At 43.0% G+C, this 21,961-nt stretch overlaps 1 long non-coding RNA gene across 1 annotated transcript in view; it reads left to right on the plus strand.

Moving 5' to 3' along the window:
• Window positions 1–11,499: 11,499 nt before the first annotated feature.
• Window positions 11,500–21,961, plus strand: part of LOC138853060 (uncharacterized) — a 33,228-nt gene continuing 22,766 nt past the window's right edge. Inside the window, exon 1 of the long non-coding RNA XR_011392303.1 lies at window positions 11,500–11,606. This is a non-coding gene — a long non-coding RNA (uncharacterized lncRNA). The remainder of the gene's footprint in view (window positions 11,607–21,961) is intronic.

The following is a 21,961-nucleotide window of genomic DNA, read 5'->3' on the forward strand; positions in this document are numbered from 1 at the left end:
AAATAATATTATAAAATAGAGCTTAATTCCTGTTTTTGTATTTATTTAATCAGGAAATGTGTCATATAACTTTGATCATATTTGATGAAGAATAAATGAGATAATAAAATCACATTATTCTCACATTATAATGTTATCATTAAGATTATATGATTATACTGTAAGTTCCTTGATATATATATATATATATATATATATATATATATATATATATATATATATATATATATATATATATATATATATATATATATATATATATATATATATTTATTTATTTATTATCACACTGGCCGATTCCCACCAAGGTAGGGTGGCCCGAAAAAGAAAAACTTTCACCATCATTCACTCCATCACTGTCTTGCCAGAAGGGTGCTTTACACTACAGTTTTTAAACTGCAACATTAACACCCCTTCTTCAGAGTGCAGGCACTGTACTTCCCATCTCCAGGACTCAAGTCCGGTCTGCCGGTTTCCCTGAACCCCTTCATAAATGTTACTTTGCTCACACTCCAACAGCACGTAAAGTATTAAAAACCATTCGTCTCCATTCACTCCTATCAAACACGCTCACGCACGCCTGCTGGAAGTCCAAGCCCCTCGCACACAAAACCTCCTTTACCCCCTCCCTCCAACCTTTCCTAGGCCGACCCCTACCCTGCCTTCCTTCCACTACAGACTGATACACTCTTAAAGTCATTCTGTTTCGCTCCATTCTCTCTACATGTCCGAACCACCTCAACAACCCTTCCTCAGCCCTCTGGACAACAGTTTTGGTAATCCCGCGCCTCCTCCTAACTTCCAAACTACGAATTCTCTGCATTATATTCACACCACACATTGCCCTCAGACATGATATCTCCACTGCCTCCAGCCTTCTCCTCGCTGCAACATTCATCACCCATGCTTCACACCCATATAAGAGTGTTGGTAAAACTATACTCTCATACATTCCCCTCTTTGCCTCCAAGGACAAAGTTCTTTGTCTCCACAGACTCCTAAGTGCACCACTCACCCTTTTCCCCTCATCAATTCTATGATTCACCTCATCCTTCATAGACCCATCCGCTGACACGTCCACTCCCAAATATCTGAATACATTCACCTCCTCCATACTCTCTCCCTCCAATCTGATATCCAATCTTTCATCACCTAATATTTTTATCCTCATAACCTTACTCTTTCCTGTATTCACTTTTAATTTTCTTCTTTTGCACACCCTACCAAATTCATCCACCAATCTCTGCAACTTCTCTTCAGAATCTCCCAAGAGCACAGTGTCATCAGCAAAGAGCAACTGTCACAACTCCCACTTTATGTGTGATTCCTTATCTTTTAACTCCACGCCTCTTGTCAAGACCCACGCATTTACTTCTCTTACAACCCCATCTATAAATATATTAAACAACCACGGTGACATCACACATCCCTGTCTAAGGCCTACTTTTACTGGGAAATAATTTCCCTCTTTCCTATGTACTCTAACTTGAGCCTCACTATCCTCGTAAAAACTCTTCACTGCTTTCAGTAACCTACCTCCTACACCATACACCTGCAACATCTGCCACATTGCCCCCCTATCCACCCTGTCATACGCCTTTTCCAAATCCATAAATGCCACAAAGACCTCTTTAGCCTTATCTAAATACTGTTCCCTTATGTGTTTCACTGTAAACACCTGGTCCACACCCCCCCCCTACCTTTCCTAAAGCCTCCTTGTTCATCTGCTATCCTATTCTTAGTCTTACTTTTAATTCTTTCAATAATAACTCTACCATACACTTTACCAGGTATACTCAACAGACTTATCTCCCTATAATTTTTGCACTCTCTTTTGTCCCCTTTGCCTTTATACAAAGGAACTATGCATGCTCTCTGCCAATCCCTAGGTACCTTACCCTCTTCCATACATTTATTAAATAATTGCACCTGGAGTTTACCTGGAGAGAGTTTCGGGGGTCAACGCCCCCGCGGCCCGGTCTGTGACCAGGCCTCCTGGTGGATCAGCGCCTGATCAACCAGGCTGTTGCTGCTGGCTGCACGCAAACCAACGTACGAGCCACAGCCCGGCTGATCAGGAACTGTCTTTAGGTGCTTGTCCAGTGCCAGCTTGAAGACTGCCAGGGGTCTGTTGGTAATCCCCCTTATGTGTGCTGGGAGGCAGTTGAACAGTCTCGGGCCCCTGACACTTATTGTATGGACCAACCACTCCAAAACTATATCCCCACCTGCTTTTAACATTTCTATCTTTATCCCATCAATCCCGGCTGCCTTACCCCCTTTCATTTTACCTACTGCCTCACGAACTTCCCCCACACTCACAACTGGCTCTTCCTCACTCCTACAAGATGTTATTCCTCCTTGCCCTATACACGAAATCACAGCTTCCCTATCTTCATCAACATTTAACAATTCCTCAAAATATTCCCTCCATCTTCCCAATACGTCTAACTCTCCATTTAATAACTCTCCTCTCCTATTTTTAACTGACAAATCCATTTGTTCTCTAGGCTTCCTTAACTTGTTAATCTCACTCCAAAACTTTTTCTTATTTTCAACAAAATTTGTTGATATCATCTCACCCACTCTCTCATTTGCTCTCTTTTTACATTGCTTCACCACTCTCTTAACCTCTCTCTTTTTCTCCATATACTCTTCCCTCCTTGCATCACTTCTACTTTGTAAAAACTTCTCATATGCTCAAGGCATATTCCTTTAAGAAAAATTAAGAGTAGATGTAAAATAGAAAGAGACAGGAGCTCCCTTTACAGGCGACGGAAAAAAATAACAGAATGGCTAAAAGAGGCCAATATATCTGCAATGCGTAGGGAGACACTGGCCAGAGAAATAGCAAACATCGAACTAAAGCTAAAGGAATCTTATAGGAGTCAGGAATCGCGGGAAGAACTAAAAGCCATAAATGAAATCGAAAGAAACCCAAAGTATTTCTTTTCTTATGCCAAATCAAAGTCGAGAACAACATCCAGTATTGGGCCCCTAGTTAAACAAGATGGGTCCTACACAGATGACAGCAAGGAAATGAGTGAGCTACTCAAGTCCCAGTATGACTCAGTTTTTAGCAAGTCGCTAACTAGACTGAGAGTCGAAGATCTAAATTATTTTTTTATGAGAGAGCCACAGAATTTGGTAAACACAAGCCTATCTGACGTTATCCTGACGCCAAATGACTTCGAACAGGCGATAAATAACATGCCCATGCACTCTGCCCCAGGGCCAGACTCATGGAACTCTGTGTTCATCAAGAACTGCAAGAAGCCCCTATCACGTGCATTTACCATCCTATGGAGAGGGAGCATGGACACTGGGGTTGTCCCACAGTTACTAAAAACAACAGACATAGCCCCACTCCACAAAAGGGGCAGTAAAGCAATAGCAAAGAAATGCAGACCGATAGCGCTAACATCCCATACCGTAAAAATATTTGAAAGGGTCCTAAGAAGCAAGATCGCCACCCATCTAGATTCCCATCAATTACACAACCCAGGGCAGCATGGGTTTAGAGCAGGTCGCTCCTGTCTGTCCCAACTACTGGATCACTACGACAAGGTCCTAGATGAGCTAGAAGACAAAAAGAATATACACAGACGTTGCAAAAGCCTTCGACAAGTGTGACCAGGGCGTAATAGTGCACAAAATGTGTGCTAAAGGAATAATAGGAAAAGTTGGTGACAAGCTCTGTTCCGCAAGGCACAGTACTCGCTTCCATCTTGTTCCTCATCCTCATATCTGACATAGACAGAGATGTAAGCCACAGCACCGTGTCTTCCTTTGCAGATGACACTTGAATCTGCATGACAGTGTCTTCTATTGCAGACACTGCAAGGCTCCAGGCGGACATCAACCAAGTCTTTCAATGGGCTGCAGAAAACAATATGAAGTTCAACGATGAGAAATTTCAATTACTCCAATATTGTAAACGTGAGGAAATTAAAACTTCATCAGAGTATAAAACAAATTCCAACCACACAACAGAGCGAAAAACTAACGTCAAAGACCTGGGAGTGATCATGTCGGAGGATCTCACCTTCAAGGACAATAACACTTTATCAATCGCATCTGCTAGAAAAATGACAGGATGGATAATGAGAACCTTTAAAACTAGGGATCCCAAGCCCATGATGACACTCTTCAGGTCGCTTCTTCTATCTAAGCTGGAATATTGCTGCACACTAACAGCACCTTTCAAGGCAGGTGAAATTGCTGACCTAGAAAATGTACAGAGAACCTTCACGGCACGCATAACTGACATAAAACACATCAATTACTGGGAGCGCTTGAAGTTCCTGAACCTGTACTCCCTGGAACGCAGGCGGGAAAGATACATGATTATATACACCTGGAAAATCCTAGAGGGACTAGTACCAAACTTCCACACGAAAATCACTCCCTACGAAAGCAAAAGACTCGGCAGACGATGCAACATCCCGCCATGAAAAGCATGGGTGTCACTAGCACATTAAGAGACAACACAGTAAGTGTCAAGGGCCCAAGACTGTTCAACTGCCTCCCAGCATACATAAGGGGAATTACCAATAGACCCCTGGCTGTCTTCCAGCAGGCACTGGACAAGCACCTACAGTCGGTACCTGACCAGCCGGGCTGTGGCTCGTACGTTGGATTGCGTGCAGTCAGTAAGAACATAAAAACATAAGAAAGGAGGAACACTGCAGGAGGCTTATTGGCCCATACTAGGCAGGTTCTTTACAATTCATCCCACTAACAAAACATTTGCCCAACTCAATTTTCAATGCCACCCAAGAAATAAGCTCTGATGTGAAAGTCCCACTCAAATCCAACCCCTCCCACTCATGTACTTATCCAACCTAAATTTGAAACTACCCAAAGTCCCAGCCTCAATAACCCAAGTAGGTAGACTGTTCTACTCATCAACTACCCTATTTCCAAACCAATACTTTCCTATGTCCTTTCTAAATCTAAACTTATCTAATTTAAATCCATTTCTGCGGGTTCTCTCTTGGAGAGACATCCTCAAGACCTTATTAATATCCCCTTTATTAATACCTATCTTCCACTTATACACTTCGATCAGGTCTCCCCTCATTCTTCGTCTAACAAGTGAATGTAACTTAAGAGTCTTCAATCTTTCTTCATAAGGAAGATTTCTAATGCTATGTATTAATTTAGTCATCCTACGCTGAATGTTTTCTAACGAATTTATGTCCATTCTGTAATATGGAGACCAGAACTGAGCTGCATAATCTAGGTGAGGCCTTACTAATGATGTATAAAGCTGAAGTATGACCTCTGGACTTCTGTTGCTTACACTTCTTGATATAAATCCCAGTAATCTATTTGCCTTATTACGTATGCTTAGGCATTGCTGTCTTGGTTTAAGGTTGCTGCTCACCATAACCCCCAAGTCCTTTTCGCAATCTGTATGGCTAAGTTCTACATCATTTAACTTATAAGTACTAGGGTTATGGGCACTCCCAAGCTTCAGAACCTTGCATTTATCTACATTGAACTGCATCTGCCAATTTTCTGACCAAGAATAGAGTTTGTTTAAATCCTCCTGAAGTTCCATAACATCTACGTTTGAATCAATTATCCTACCTATCTTTGTGTCATCGGCGAATTTGCTCATATCACTAGTAATTCCCTCAACAAGATCATTGATATATATTATAAACAACAACGGGCCCAAGACTGATCCCTGTGGAACGCCACTTGTTACAGATCCCCACTCGGATTTAACCCCATTTATGGACACTCTGCTTCCTGTCAGTGAGCCATGACTCGATCCACGAGAGCACTTTTCCCCCAATGCCATGAGCTGCCACTTTCTTTAACAGTCTATGGTGCGGAACTCTATCATAAGCCTTACTAAAATCTAAGTAAATAATATCAAATTCTTTATCGTGGTCAACAGCCTCAAAAGCTTTACTGAAGAAAGTTAATAAATTAGTTAGACAAGACCGGCCTTTTGTGAATCCATGCTGAGTATCATTAATCAAGCTATGCTTATCGAGATGGCTTCTTATAATCTCAGCTATAATTGACTAGTAATTTGCCTACAATTGAGGTCAGGCTTATTGGGCGGTAATTTGATGGTAACGACTTGTCCCCTGTTTTAAAAATAGGAATTACATTAGCCATCTTCCACATATCAGACACTACACCTGTTTGAAGAGATAAATTAAAAATATTAGTTAATGGTTCACAGACTTCCATTTTGCATTCCTTAAGAACCCTTGAAAAAACCTCATCAGGACCCGGCGACTTATTTTGCTTCAGTCTGTCTATCTGCTTCACAACCATTTCACTAGTGACTGTGATGTTACATAATTTATCTTCTTCTAGCCCACTATAAAAATTAATTACTGGAATATTGTTAGTGTCTTCCTGTGTAAAAACTGAGAGAAAATAATTATTAAAAATCGAGCACATTTCATTCTCTTTGTCAGTAAGGTGCCCATAGTTATTTTTAAAGGGACCTATCTTATCTCTAACTTTTGTTCTATAGACCTGGAAAAAACTTTTTGGGTTAGTTTTAGAATCCCTAGCAACTTTAATTTCATAGTCCCTTTTAGCTTTTCTTATCCCCTTTTTAATGTCCCTCTTAATGTCAATATACTGATTCATAAGATGACCCTCACCTCTTTTGATACGCCTATAAATTCCTTTCTTATGCCCTAGTAGATATTTGAGCCTATTATTCATCCATTTTGGATCATTTCTATTTGATCTAATTTCTTTATATGGGATAAACGTTCTTTGAGCAGCATGTATAGTGTTCAGAAAACTGTCATATTGATAGCTCACTTCGTTACCCCAGTCAACAGATGATAAGTGTTCTCTAAGCCCATCGTAATCTGCTAAGCGAAAATCTGGGACTGTTACTGAGTTATTGCTACTATCGTACTTCCATTCAATGCTAAATGTAATTGATTTGTGGTCGCTAGCACCCAGTTCCTCTGAAATTTCTAAATTATTAACAAGGGATTCATTGTTTGCCATAACTAAGTCAAGCAGGTTATTTCCCCTTGTAGGTTCTGTCACAAACTGCTTCAAAAAACAATCCTGAACTACTTCTAAGAAGTCGTATGATTCTAAATTCCCAGTCAAGAAATTCCAATCAATATGACTAAAGTTAAAGTCTCCTAGAATTACTACATCATCGTGCCTTGTGGCCTTAACAATTTCCTCCCATAGTAGTCTCCCTTGGTCCCTATCTAAGTTTGGGGGACGGTATATCACTCCTAAAATAAGTTTTCATGCCCCTCTGAAAATTCTATCCAAACAGACTCTGTATGTGTTACTTCAGACTTAATACCCGTTTTTATGCAACAGTTCAAGCGATCTTGGACATACAATGCCACCCCACCCCCTTTCCCGATACTTCTATCTACTTGGAGCAATTTAAAACCCTGAATATGACATTCCGCAGGAATGTCCCGACTTTTTGAATAAAACCACGTCTCAGTTAAGGCAAATACATCAATGTTACCTGCACTAGCAACTAATCTCAACTCGTCTATCTTATTCCTAGCACTACGGCAATTAGCATAATAAACATTGAAAGACTCTCCTTTCTCTTTACCCTTCCTGCTCATTTCTGTTTTTCTACTAAACCTATTACTGTCCTTATCACCCAAAGTCCCTGGCTTTTCAATATCTACCTCGTTCTGCTTATTACTAGTTCCCCTAGAACTCGTAATATTACTACACTGGGACTTCACTGTTTTCCTGCCAAAACCCATACCACTAACTATTCCTAGTTTAAAGTCCTAACTGCTCCCTCCACTGCAGTTGCCAGTGCTACCACCCCAGACCTAGATAAGTGAACCCCATCCCTGGCATACATGTCATTTCTACCATAGAAGAGGTCCCAGTTGTCAATGAATGTTACCGCATTTTCCTTACAGTATTTGTCCAGCCAGCAATTGACACCAATTGCCCTGGACAACCATTCATTTCCAACTCCTCTCCTTGGCAAAATACCACATATGACAGGGTTCCCACCCTTACTCCTAATTATTTCTATTGCTGACCTGTACCTGCTAATCAGGTCCTCACTCCTACGTCTGCCAACATCGTTGCCTCCAGCACTGAGACAGATAATAGGATTGCTCCCATTACCTCTCATGATGTCATCCAGATGGCTAACAATATCCTCCATCCCAGCCCCAGGAAAGCAAACTCTCTGTCTCCTACTCCTGTCCTTCAAGCAGAACGCCCTATCCATATACCTAACTTGGCTATCCCCAACAACAACAATATTCTTACCTTCCTTGGTGTCGTTTGTCGTGATGTTCCCAGTAGTCGCCTCACATTCGTTGGGTAGCACTGAGAATGTATTAGATGTTTCCACAACAGTTTCCACGGCAGTCTCTTTCTTCTTCATCGTTTCTACCTTTCCATTCGTCTTCTTGATCGTCAAATTCGTTCATTGCTGTCCAGCCACTGACCAGTTTCTTTTCTTGACCTGAGGACTCAAAACAGGAGGACTACTACGAATCTTCTTGTTTTCCTCGGTCAGTCGCCGAATCTCCAACTTCGCCATCCTCAATTCTTCCTTAAGCTGTTGGTAAAGTTGCTCGATGGAGGGCATCTTGCTTCAATTCGTAGAGAGCGCGCAAACAGGTCTTCACAGAGCTAAGTACACATCAACACTGTAGTAACAGCCTGGTTGATCAGGTCCTGATCCACCATGAGACATGGTCACAGACCGGGCCACGGGGGCGTTGACCCCCGGAACTCTCTCCAGGTAAACTCCAGGTGAGGAGTCACTGTAGGATGAGTCACCGTAGGGTGACGAATCACTATAGGGTGAGGAGTTACTGTAGGGTGAGGAGTCACCGTAGGGTGAGGAGTCACCGTAGGGTCAGGAATCACTGTAGGGTGAGGAGTTAGTGTAGGGTGAGGAGTTAGTGTAGGGTGAGGAGTCACCGTAGGGTGAGGAGTCACTGTAGGGTGAGGAGTCACCATAGGGTGAGGAGTCACCGTAGGGTGAGGAGTCACCGTAGAGTGAGGAGTCACCGTAGGGTGAGGAATCACTGTAGGGTGAGGAGTCACCATAGGGTGAGGAGTCACCATAGGGTGAGTAGTCACTGTAGGGTGAGGAGTCACCGTAGGGTGAGGAGTCACTATAGGGTGAGGAGTCACCGTAGGGTGAGGAGTCACCGTAGGGTGAGGAATCACTGTAGGGTGAGGAGTCACTGTAGGGTGAAGAGTCACTGTAGGGTGAGAAGTCACCATAGGGTAAGTAAGTAAGTTTATTCAGGTATACACAAATACAGTTACATAGAATTATCATACATAGCAGCATATGTGTAGAGAACCTGGGATAACCCAAAAAAGTCAGACAGAGTGACTTATTTCCATTGGGGTCCTTTCCTTATTTCCATTGGGGTGAGGAGTCACTGAAGGGTGAGGAGTCACTGTAGGGTGAGGAGTCACTGTAGGGTGAGGAGTCACTGTAGGGTCAAGAATCGCTGTAGGGTGAGGAGTTAGTGTAGGGTGAGTCACCGTAGGGTGTAGAGTCACTGTAGGGTGAAGAATCACTGTAGGGTGAGGAGTCACCGTAGGGTGAGGAGTCACCGTAGGGTGAGGAGTCACCGTAGGGTGGAGTCACCGTAGGGTGAGGAGTCATCGTAGGGTGAGGAGTCACTGTAGGGTGAGGAGTCACCGTAGGGTGAGGAATCACTGTAGGGTGAGGAGTCACTGTAGGGTGAGGAGTCACCGTAGGGTGAGGAGTCACTGTAGGGTGAGGAGTCACTGCAGGGTGAGGAGTCACTGTAGGGCGAGGAGTCACCGTAGGGTGAGGAGTCACTGTAGGGTGAGGAGTCACTGTAGGGTGAGGAGTCACTGTAGGGTGAGGAGTCACCGTAGGGTGAGGAGTCACCGTAGGGTGAGGAGTCACTGTAGGGTGAGGAGTCACTGTAGGGTGAGGAGTCACCCTAGAGTGAGGAATCACTGTAGGGTGAGGAGTCACTGTTGGGTGAGGAGTCACCGTAGGGTGAGGAGTCACCATAGGGTGAGGAGTCACTGTAGGGTGAGGAGTCACTGTAGTGTGAGGAGTCACTATAGGGTGAGGAATCACTGTAGAGTGAGGAGTCACCGTAGGGTGAGGAGTCACCATAGGGTGAGGAGTCACTGTAGGGTGAGGAGTCACTGTAGTGTGAGGAGTCACCGTAGGGTGAGGAATCACTGTAGGGTGAGGAATCACTGTAGGGTGAGGAGTCACCGTAGGGTGAGGAGTCACTGTAGGGTGAGGAGTCACTGTAGTGTGAGGAGTCACTGTAGGGTGAGGAGTCACTGTAGAGTGAGGAGTCACTGTAGTGTGAGGAGTCACTGTAGTGTGAGGAGTCACCGTAGGGTGAGGAATCACTGTAGGGCGAGGAATCACTGTAGGGTGAGGAGTCACCATAGGGTGAGGAGTCACTGTAGGGTGAGGAGTCACTGTAGTGTGAGGAGTCACTATAGGGTGAGGAATCACTGTAGGGTGAGGAGTCACCGTAGGGTGAGGAGTCACCATAGGGTGAGGAGTCACTGTAGGGTGAGGAGTCACTGTAGTGTGAGGAGTCACTGTAGGGTGAGGAGTCACTGTAGAGTGAGGAGTCACTGTAGTGTGAGGAGTCACTGTAGTGTGAGGAGTCACCGTAGGGTGAGGAATCACTGTAGGGTGAGGAATCACTGTAGGGTGAGGAGTCACCATAGGGTGAGGAGTCACTGTAGGGTGAGGAGTCACTGTAGTGTGAGGAGTCACTATAGGGTGAGGAATCACCATAGGGTGAGGAGTCACCGTAGGGTGAGGAGTCACCATAGGGTGAGGAGTCACTGTAGGGTGAGGAGTCACTGTAGGGTGAGGAGTCACTGTAGGGTGAGGAGGCACTGTAGGGTGAGGAATCACTGTATGGTGAGGAGTCACTGTAGTGTGAGGAGTCACTGTAGGGTGAGGAGTCACTGTAGTGTGAGGAGTCACTGTAGGGTGAGGAGTCACTGTAGAGTGAGGAGTCACTGTAGTGTGAGAAGTCATTGTAGTGTGAGGAGTCACCGTAGGGTGAGGAATCACTGTAGGGTGAGGAATCACTGTAGGGTGAGGAGTCACCGTAGGGTGAGGAGTCACTGTAGGGTGAGGAGTCACTCTAGTGTGAGGAGTCACTGTAGGGTGAGGAGTCACTGTAGAGTGAGGAGTCACTGTAGTGTGAGGAGTCACTGTAGTGTGAGGAGTCACCATAGGGTGAGGAATCACTGTAGGGTGAGGAATCACTGTAGGGTGAGGAGTCACCATAGGGTGAGGAGTCACTGTAGGGTGAGGAGTCACTGTAGTGTGAGGAGTCACTATAGGGTGAGGAATCACTGTAGGGTGAGGAGTCACCGTAGGGTGAGGAGTCACCATAGGGTGAGGAGTCACTGTAGGGTGAGGAGTCACTGTAGTGTGAGGAGTCACTGTAGTGTGAGGAGTCACGGTAGGGTGAGGAGTCACTGTAGTGTGAGGAGTCACGGTAGGGTGAGGAGTCACTGTAGGGTGAGGAGTTACAGTAGGGTAACTAGTCAGTGAGGTGTGAGGGATCAGCTGGTAACGTCGTCTGCATGTGGCTGCCACGCACTTTAACAAGGCTGTAAGAATTGCATTTATTTTTATGTGTTTTGTACCGTGTGGAGCTGTTTTTGTTATAAAGCTAATACAGGGATGCCATGTTGTAGAGCTGAGACTCCAGTTATTGCTGAAAATAGTATTTTATTAGTTTTGTCCATGTAGATAAGCAGAATATACATTATTCGTAGCCAACTGTGAAGTACATCACTAAGTACAATATCTCCTTATATTGTACAAAATATCAATTTGACAGCTTTAAACCCATCACGTTAAGATATTCTTACAGAAACACAAGGAATTTATGTAATCCACACAATTACCTACGAATTCCTGAATTGCTTATGGGAAGAGAGAGAATATTGTTTGTGTTATTTGAGTAAGCAAAGCAAAAAAGGTATTGTAGTTCTAGGCAAGTTACATTCAAAACTTGTCCTCTTCAAGTATTGCCTGTTGTGTTAAAAGGACGTTTTTGTTGACAACTAAGGATGGAAATATACCACTCATCACTGTGACAAAAAACAATCGTTTAAAACTCCAGCTACTGAACGTTATTTTTTTTTCTCTGTTCACCCAGTGTTTTTTTTTTTTTTTTTTTTTACACTGCTCTGCCTATCCTTCCCAAGTCCTTTTTTCCCATTCTTGTCATTCTTTTTAATGGCTTTAAAAAAAAAAAGAGGATATTGCTTGCTTCCTTGCATACATACATGTATACATACTGTATTGGTATATGTATTTGTGCATACTAGGGTTTACCCAGTTTATTGCACCCTTATTGTAAAATTAATTGAAATTAAGTTGTTTATATTCTTTATTAAACTGAAATTTAATGTTAAATTGGAATTGAACTCAAAGAGACTGTAAACCAATAATGTTAAGTCGGCCCATAATGCCTAGGCATTGCAACCCATTATTGTAAATATAAAATCTCAATGTACTATTTTCAAAGACATAAAATAAATAAATAAATGAATAAATGTAACAATAGTTGGAGACACAGACATTATTGGTTGGAAGTAAGTAAAGTGAAGTAGGTACAGCTACACATATGTACAGTTGTACAAATTTAGATGATTACAATTATCATACATAGTATCACTTGTAAATTACCTAGGATAACCCAGAAAAGTCAGTGCCTTTTTTCCATTGAGGTCCTTAATATCTTGTTATAAGCTTAGCTATAAGATACAGCAGATATAAATCATGATTATAACCTTTAAAATTCATTGCAGTGGAAATCATTACAGTATAATGTGGCATAATAGGAATATAGTGAATTGAGTTATTTATGAGAACATTAAGTAGAGAAAATCAATGTACAGTAATAGGTGCATGAATGTTAACTAGAGGAAATCATTCTTCTACTTCCTTTCTTTGGCTCCATTTATTAGAAACCTTTTAGCTCTCTTCCTGAACTGGCAAATGCTTTGACTGGTTCTGTTCCACACCTTTATTGCTGTATAATGATAGGTTTGTGGCCTGATTCCCCCCCTACTGTAGGCACTACAAAACTGTCAATTATTCTGGACACTGCTTGTGTCCAGAATAATTGACACTTTACTCTGGTTGCAATTCATCCTGGCCTACATTCTCTCTTGGACACAGGCCCAAGATGAATCTCATGACACTGTGTAAGAACTAGACATAGGGTCCTGCTAGTCTCAGTGGGTAGACATTGTACCTGTCTTTAGAGGAACTTTAGACTGCCATTTTCCTTTTTACTACATTGTTCACTATCAGTTTTCCTGACATGCTTGGGTCAAATGGAATTCCCAGATATTTCATTCAAGACATTGAAGTGATGGGTTTCCCATTACACTGGACATAAAAAGTATTTACCCTTTCAGTTTACTTTTTGTGCCAAAGAGTATGGCTTCTGCTTTCCAGAGGTGTAGTGATAGTTTGTCTACTAACCATTTCATGCAGGACTCCTAATTCCAATGATAGTACATTAGCCATATCTTGTGGGTCTTTACCTGAGACTAGCAGAACATTGTGTCATCTGCATTCAACAGAAGCTCACACTTGACACTGATGAGCATGTCATTCACATAACAAAAATAGTAAGGGACCCAGAATACTACCTTGGGGGATCCCACATTCTGTCAGCAGGGGTTGTGGTTCTATATGTATTATTGATCTTGACAATTTGTTTCCTGTTGCTCAGGTAAAATTTAAACAAGTCTGTAGAGAGAGAAGCTTACGACGACGTTTTGGTCCGACTTGGACCATTGACAAAGTCACACTAACCAGAAATGGGGCAGGACGGCTATATATAGGCAGGAAGAGGTGGTGGTAGTAGTAGTAGTAGTAGTAGTACAAGAATGGTATATAATACCGACAAGATAAAATTAAGACACATGCGCAACACCCGGGCATCCCTATCATAGACCTTTCGCCATCCAGCCAGCCACTGGATGGCGAAACGTCCACAACAAAGACAACCAGACGCCGCACATGTGTCTTAATTTCATCAGAAGTTGTAGTAGTAGTAGTAGAAGAGGTAGTAGTAGTGGTAGTGGTAGAAGTGGGAAATAAGGAGGACGAGCCAGTCAAATACAAAGGAAGGGGACCACTGCAAGAGAGCTAGGTGCCCACTGAGGGAGAGCAAGTGCACAGAGGTGCGTGAAAGAGGAAGTGGTGAAATAAATGAAGAAGGAACAGAAACACGAGACAGAAGAGAGAAAGACAACCCAGAGGAGAAAAGGAAAGAGGAAAGGGGAAGAGGGAGAAGAAGAAAAAGAAAAAAGAAAAAATGAGGAGTCAGGTTAAGTCACAGGTGTTCTGAAGTTTTGAGCATTTTATAATGTAGTGGGAGAGGAAGGCATCTACAGAGACGAAGCCAGGGCTAAGGTTCATACAAGGAAAGTTGTGTATTAGAGAGGATTCAACTAGATGGCGACTGTTCGAGTTGGAACTAGGGAAGACAGTTTTAGCAGAAGACCAGTCAATAGGATGGCTATGATCTCTGACGTGACAGAAAAGAGCATTGTTAGTGTCGGCCAGCCTAACACTATTTTTGTGCTCCCTAAGTCTGTCAGAAAGAGATCGACCAGTTTCTCCAAAGTATTGAAGAGGAGAGTAATTCGTTTTCCCGTCTTGGCTACCCTTCCCATTTCATAGACTCTGCCCTCTCACGTGCTAAATGCAATTTCTTCTCTCCCAAACTCTCTACTCCTGGGAACTCTTCTATCCTCTGCCTTCCCTACATTTCCGGTCTTTCTAATCTCAACAATTCTCTCCGTCCCTTAGACATCAAGCTTACCTTCCGCCAGACTAACACTCTTCGCACTAATCTCGTTCATACCACTCCTCCCTCTACAGATGTTCCTGGTGTCTACTCTATTTCTTGCTCCTCCTGTCCTCTTCAATACTTTGGAGAAACTGGTCGATCTCTTTCTGACAGACTTAGGGAGCACAAAAATAGTGTTAGGCTGGCCGACACTAACAATGCTCTTTTCTGTCACGTCAGAGATCATAGCCATCCTATTGACTGGTCTTCTGCTAAAACTGTCTTCCCTAGTTCCAACTCGAACAGTCGCCATCTAGTTGAATCCTCTCTAATATACAACTTTCCTTGTATGAACCTTAGCCCTGGCTTCGTCTCTGTAGATGCCTTCCTCTCCCACTACATTATAAAATGCTCCAAACTTCAGAGCACCCGTGACTTAACCTGACTCCTCATTTTTTCTTTTTCTTTTTCTTCTTCTCCCTCTTCCCCTTTCCTCTTTCCTTTTCTCCTCTGGGTTGTCTTTCTCTCTTCTGTCTCGTGTTTCTGTTCCTTCTTCATTTATTTCACCACTTCCTCTTTCACGCACCTCTGTGCGCTTGCTCTCCCTCAGTGGGCACCTAGCTCTCTTGCAGTGCTCCCCTTCCTTTGTATTTGACTGGCTCGTCCTCCTTATTTCCCACTTCTACCACTACCACTACTACTACCTCTTCTACTACTACTACTACAACTTATGATGAAATTAAGACACATGTGCGGCGTCTGGTTGTCTTTGTTGTGGACGTTTCGCCATCCAGTGGCTGGCTGGATGGCGAAACGTCTACGATAGGGATGCCCGGGTGTTGCGCATGTGTCTTAATTTCATCTTGTCGGTATTATATACCATTCTTGTACTACTACTACTACTACTACTACTACTACTACTACTACTACTACTACTACTACTACTACTACTACTACTACTACTACTACTACTACTACTACTACTACTACTACTACTACTACTACTACTACTACTACTACTACTACTACTACTACTACTACTACTACTACTACTACTACTACTACTACTACTACTACTACTACTACTACTACTACTACTACTACTACTACTACTACTACTACTACTACTACTACTACTACTACTACTACTACTACTACTACTACTACTACTACTACTACTACTACTACTACTACTACTACTACTACCACCACCACCACCACCACCACCTCTACCTCTTCCTGCCTATATATAGCTGTCCTGCTCCACTTCTGGTTAGTGTGACTTTGTCAATGGTCCAAGTCGGACCGAAACGTCGTCGTAAGCTTCTCTCTTTTATGTGCGGGTTATTTGTGTATCGTTCCAGTCACGGTATTGTGCCTTTTTTGTTATTTAGGTCTATAGAGCCTATGCCTTTAACTTGTCATTTCTTACACAATATATTATGGTTAGCTGTACTGAATGCCTTTTGTAGGTCTGTGGATTCCATAATGATATTGAGGTCTCAGGTAGCCCATCAGATTAAGAAGGTATTGGTTGAGTAAGATGACACCTGATTGTTAACTATGGACAATATTTTTGTCATTAAGATACTTAAACTACTTGACAATACACTGCTTTCTCTAGAATCTTGGACATCACACTGAATATACAAACTGGCCTGTAATTCTGACATCAGCTCTACTGTTTTTCTTGAAGATGGGAGTGACTCTGGCCTCCCTGAACTCTTTTGACATGGTATTGGTGGTGATGGACAAATTTATCATGTGTTGAGTTGGGCCTGGTAATTCAGAGGCACCATCTTTTAGGAATTTGGCTGGGATGTTATCTGGGCCAGTGCCTTTAGTTGGGTTTAGCTTACTTAGTTCTTTTTGCATGAAGTCATAAGATACACTTATTGGAGTCTGCATTGAAGGTACTTGATACAGCTGGCAGTTTACTGACTAATGTTGATGCAATAGTTGTGTAGAATGAATTGAACAGTTTGCCACTTTAGTTGTTTCATGGCATACCTTGTTATCGATATTTACCACTATGTTTAGTACTACAGGTTTGTGGCTATACCCCCAGCACTTTTAGTTGTAGCCAAAGCTTTCTAGAATTGTTCTTGTATTCTTCAATTTTTGAGCAAAAGTGCCTTGCCTTTGCTCCTTTTATAAGCTCTGCACTCTGTTCCTTACCCTGTGATATTCATTTAGCATTGCAACATCCTGCTTGTTTGCCCTAAATCTTTTTAGCAACTAATCCCTGAATTTGATATTATCTAATATCTCAACAGTTATCCAGGTATTCAGTTCTTCATTTAATCCTAACCTCTTTAACAGGTGCAATATCATCAAGTATGGAAGTGAACAGAATTTGAATTTTTTTCCCAGGCATCATTTACCTCTGTGCAACTTGTTATCACAGTCCAATCACAGTTATAAATGTTTCTTTATTGTAACTTCTAGTTGATCTCATTTTTATTGTTCTGTGCAGTCCTGCCTGTTCCCTAATAAATTTCCTGGTGCAATAAGTGATAAAATAATTACTCATGCCTGTGGAAATGAAACCTGACTGACTAATGTTTTCAGAGCAGTTACAAGTATGTAAAATAGGGTAGCTGAGAGCTATGAGAAATTATGTGTATGAAGTTTACAGGCACAGTCCTGAATTATTACACACACAATTTGGGGAGGGCACAACTGAAACAGATACAGTACAACACTTATTGATATTAGTTGTACCTCGGAGATGAGTAGGATTTTAGGGACACTGGGTCCCACTCATACCACACTTGCACAAGCTGGACCTTTAAATATTTATGAATTATTAAATTTAGACCATTAACACTGTGGACTGTATATGGATTATTAATGACCTGACTTAAATAATTAGTGGTTTGGTTCACAAAATATACACATTTATAGGAGTGCATATAGAAAATGTGCATAAATTACATACAGTATATCAGTTTTATACAGAAAGTCGTCTGTGTTGTTCCAGGGACATAGAAGTGTAACTAAAGATTTTGAATTAGGAACCCCACAGGGAGGTGTGCTTAGTCCCACCCTTTTCAACATTTTGATTAATGCCTTACTTAATGCCATGCCTAGCCAGCCCCATCATTATATGGTTAGTTTTGCTGATGACATAATGATTCACACTACCGGATTCTCCAACACCCAAAACATTCTTAATCATGTACTAGCCTCTTGTCAGGACCTGGGGTTAATAATCTCAGGGGATAAAACAAAGATACTCAACAGGCGTCCTCCTCGGCAGAGAGGCACAGTTCGTCAGATCCAGTTGCATGATGGGTCTCTTCTAGAATATGTAAGCAGATACAGGTATCTAGGCTTTGAGGTTCCACTACTTGGACCTGTTGTAACGAGACTTTGTCGCCAATACAAAGAAAGGCTGAGAGCAGGTTTTCATCCCAGGTATGGTGCTAATGTTAAAATTGTGAAAATGATGTATCTTGCTTATATTAGATCATTGGTTGATTATGCGGCGCCACTACTTGCACTCATGTCTGACTGGAAGCTTGGAGGGCTGGAAAAACTGCAAAACGAAGCAATGAGGATCATCCTAGGATGCCCTCGTACTGCCAAAATTTTAAATATGTGGAAAGAACTTAATATTCCAAGCATCAGAGATCGTGTTACTGAAAGAAATATCCTTATTGGGGTCAATATGCTTAGGCTAGCCCATTCAAACCCCTGCACAGAAGCCCTCCAAACTTTCCTCAGCACTGGTGAACATCCTTCCAGATGGATCGAAAAAACTGGAACCGACCTCCGCATGAACCAGCTACATGATCTATATCAAGTTAGACAACAGAGACATTTCCCTGCTCCATGGGATATTACCCCATTCCAAACTACCATTCCTCCATTCCCCCCAAAACTCTTCTTAAATCACAACCAAAGCTTCGTCTTGAAGCCAAACATGATGCCTTAAGCTGTATTGATAACTTAGTCACACAGAACACTCTTTCACAAATTATTTACGTCGATGGTTCTGTTCACCAGTCCACTGGTGCAGCTGGTAGTGCTGCTGTTGTCACACAGAGTGATGGCTCCCATAAAGAAATTGGAGCACGCATCAATAACTGGGCCTCTACCCTTCAAACAGAACTGTTTGCCATACTCCTTGCACTCAAATGTGTCCATATATCTAAGGTTGACACTTTAATTGTAACTGATTCTCTGTCATCCATAAATGCTCTCAACTCATTAAGTATAAATTGTGGCATGCTTGTCTCAGAAGCCAGACATAGATATGGTAAGATTGTGGACAGTGGAGTCAGAGTGCACATGCTGTGGATTCCATCTCACATTGGTCTTCAGATGCATGATAGAACTGATAAATTGGCTAAGCTGTATGCTTTCAAAGAGGGGGTAGATTACAATCTTGGGTTGTCAGTTAGCAGTTTGAGAACAATAATACGAAAAGAACTTCAAATGAACTTTATTGACTTAAGACTTAGGGAGATTGACACAAGTCAGTCCATCTATCATCATTCCATCATGCAGGAGGAGCCACATGTCTATGGTGCATCCAACAAGATAAGCAGACACTTGGATGTCACTACTGCCCGGCTCCGGCTGGGTTACAAGTATCTTTGGCAGGTTAAATCACCACCACCAGATGTAGACCAAACGAAATGTAAACTTTGCCAGATGGACTATTGTCACACCTTGCGTCATTATGTACTGGAGTGTGATCAAATTAATGAATTTAGAAACGACTCACTCAGAAATGTTCAAGAAATGGCAAAGTATTTTATCCACAGTGGTATATTGCAGACCATTCTGGAGAAATACCCTGACTTTGCTAGCTGTAAATAAAGCATTACCACATGTGTGCATGTGTGTGTGTGTGTGTGTGTGTGTGTGTGTGTGTGTGTGTGTGCGTGTGCGTGTGCGTGTGTGTGTGCATGTGTGCGTGTGTGTGGGTGTGTACTCACCTAGTTGTACTCACCTAGTTGAGGTTGCGGGGGTCGAGTCCGAGCTCCTGGCCCCGCCTCTTCACTGATCGCTACTAGGTCACTCTCCCTGAGCCGTGAGCTTTATCATACCTCTGCTTAAAGCTATGTATGGATCCTGCCTCCACTACATCACTTCCCAAACTATTCCACTTACTGACTACTCTGTGGCTGAAGAAATACTTCCTAACATCCCTGTGATTCATCTGTGTCTTCAGCTTCCAACTGTGTCCCCTTGTTACTGTGTCCAATCTCTGGAACATCCTGTCTTTGTCCACCTTGTCAATTCCTCTCAGTATTTTGTATGTCGTTATCATGTCCCCCCTATCTCTCCTGTCCTCCAGTGTCGTCAGGTTGATTTCCCTTAACCTCTCCTCGTAGGACATGCCTCTTAGCTCTGGGACTAGTCTTGTTGCAAACCTTTGCACTTTCTCTAGTTTCTTCACGTGCTTGGCTAGGTGTGGGTTCCAAACTGGTGCCGCATACTCCAATATGGGCCTAACATACACAGTGTACAGGGTCCTGAATGATTCCTTATTAAGATGTCGGAATGCTGTTCTGAGGTTTGCTAGGCGCCCATATGCTGCAGCAGTTATTTGGTTGATGTGCGCTTCAGGAGATGTGCCTGGTGTTATACTCACCCCAAGATCTTTTTCCTTGAGTGAGGTTTGTAGTCTCTGACCCCCTAGACTGTACTCCGTCTGCGGCCTTCTTTGCCCTTCCCCAATCTTCATGACTTTGCACTTGGTGGGATTGAACTCCAGGAGCCAATTGCTGGACCAGGTCTGCAGCCTGTCCAGATCCCTTTGTAGTTCTGCCTGGTCTTCGATCGAGTGAATTCTTCTCATCAACTTCACGTCATCTGCAAACAGGGACACCTCAGAGTCTATTCCTTTCGTCATGTCGTTCACAAATACCAGAAACAGCACTGGTCCTAGGACTGACCCCTGCGGGACCCCACTGGTCACAGGTGCCCACTCTGACACCTCGCCACGTACCATGACTCGCTGCTGTCTTCCTGACAAGTATTCCCTGATCCATTGTAGTGCCTTCCCTGTTATCCCTGCTTGGTCCTCCAGTTTTTGCACCAATCTCTTGTGTGGAACTGTGTCAAACGCCTTCTTGCAGTCCAAGAAAATGCAATCCACCCACCCCTCTCTCTCTTGTCTTACTCTTCTGGTAAACCAAGGACTCGTTTTGGTCTTCCTATTATTTCTGTTTCCCTTGGGAACAAAACTTTCCTCTGCCTCCTTGCACTTTGTTGCCACATATTCCATCATCTCGTTTACTGATTTTCCTACCATTTCTCTGTCCCACTGAACCTCCTGCAGGAAGTTTCTCATACCTGTGTAGTCCCCCCTTTTATAGTTTGGCCTGTCCCCTTCAGTTCCTGTTACCTTCTCCACTTGTAACTCTACTATATAGTCAAAACTCAGAACCACATGATCGCTAGCTCCAAGGGGCCTCTCGTAAGTGATGTCCTCAATGTCTGAACTGCTCAGGGTGAACACAAGATCCAGTCTTGCTGGCTCATCCTCCCCTCTCTCTCTGGTTGTGTCCCTGACATGTTGATGCATGAGGTTTTCAAGTACCACATCCATCATCTTGGCTATCCATGTTTCGGGACCCCCATGTGGCTCCAGGTTTTCCCAGTCGATCTCCCTGTGTTTGAAATCGCCCATTACCAGTAACTTTGCTCTGCTCGAGTGAGCTCTTCTTGCCACCTCAGCCAGTGTGTCCACCATCACCCTGTTGTTTTCTTCGTACTCCTCTCTTGGCCTCCTGCAGTTCTGTGGTGGGTTATACATCACTCCAATGACTACTTCATGTTCTCCGGACTGAATTGTACCTACAATGTAGTCTCTTTCTCCAATCATGACCATGCCTTCCATTTCCTCAAATCCCCATTGGTGTTTTATGAGCAGTGCAACCCCTCCTCCCCCTCTACTCCTTCTATCTTTCCTCAGGATCTGATATCCTGTTGGGAAGATTGTGTCTGTTATTGTCTCAGCGAGTTTTGTTTCTGTGACTGCTATGATGTCTGGGGATTTTTCACTGATTCTTTCATTCCACTCCTCATGTTTATTCGTTATTCCATCCGCGTTTGTGTACCAAACCTTTAGTTTCTTTTCTATCATTGTGGTCATGCAAGAATATTGGGGTTGGGGGAGCGAGAGCCTT

This window comes from Cherax quadricarinatus, chromosome 22 (assembly GCF_038502225.1).
Source record: "Cherax quadricarinatus isolate ZL_2023a chromosome 22, ASM3850222v1, whole genome shotgun sequence".
NCBI classification, from domain to species: Eukaryota; Metazoa; Arthropoda; class Malacostraca; order Decapoda; family Parastacidae; genus Cherax; species Cherax quadricarinatus.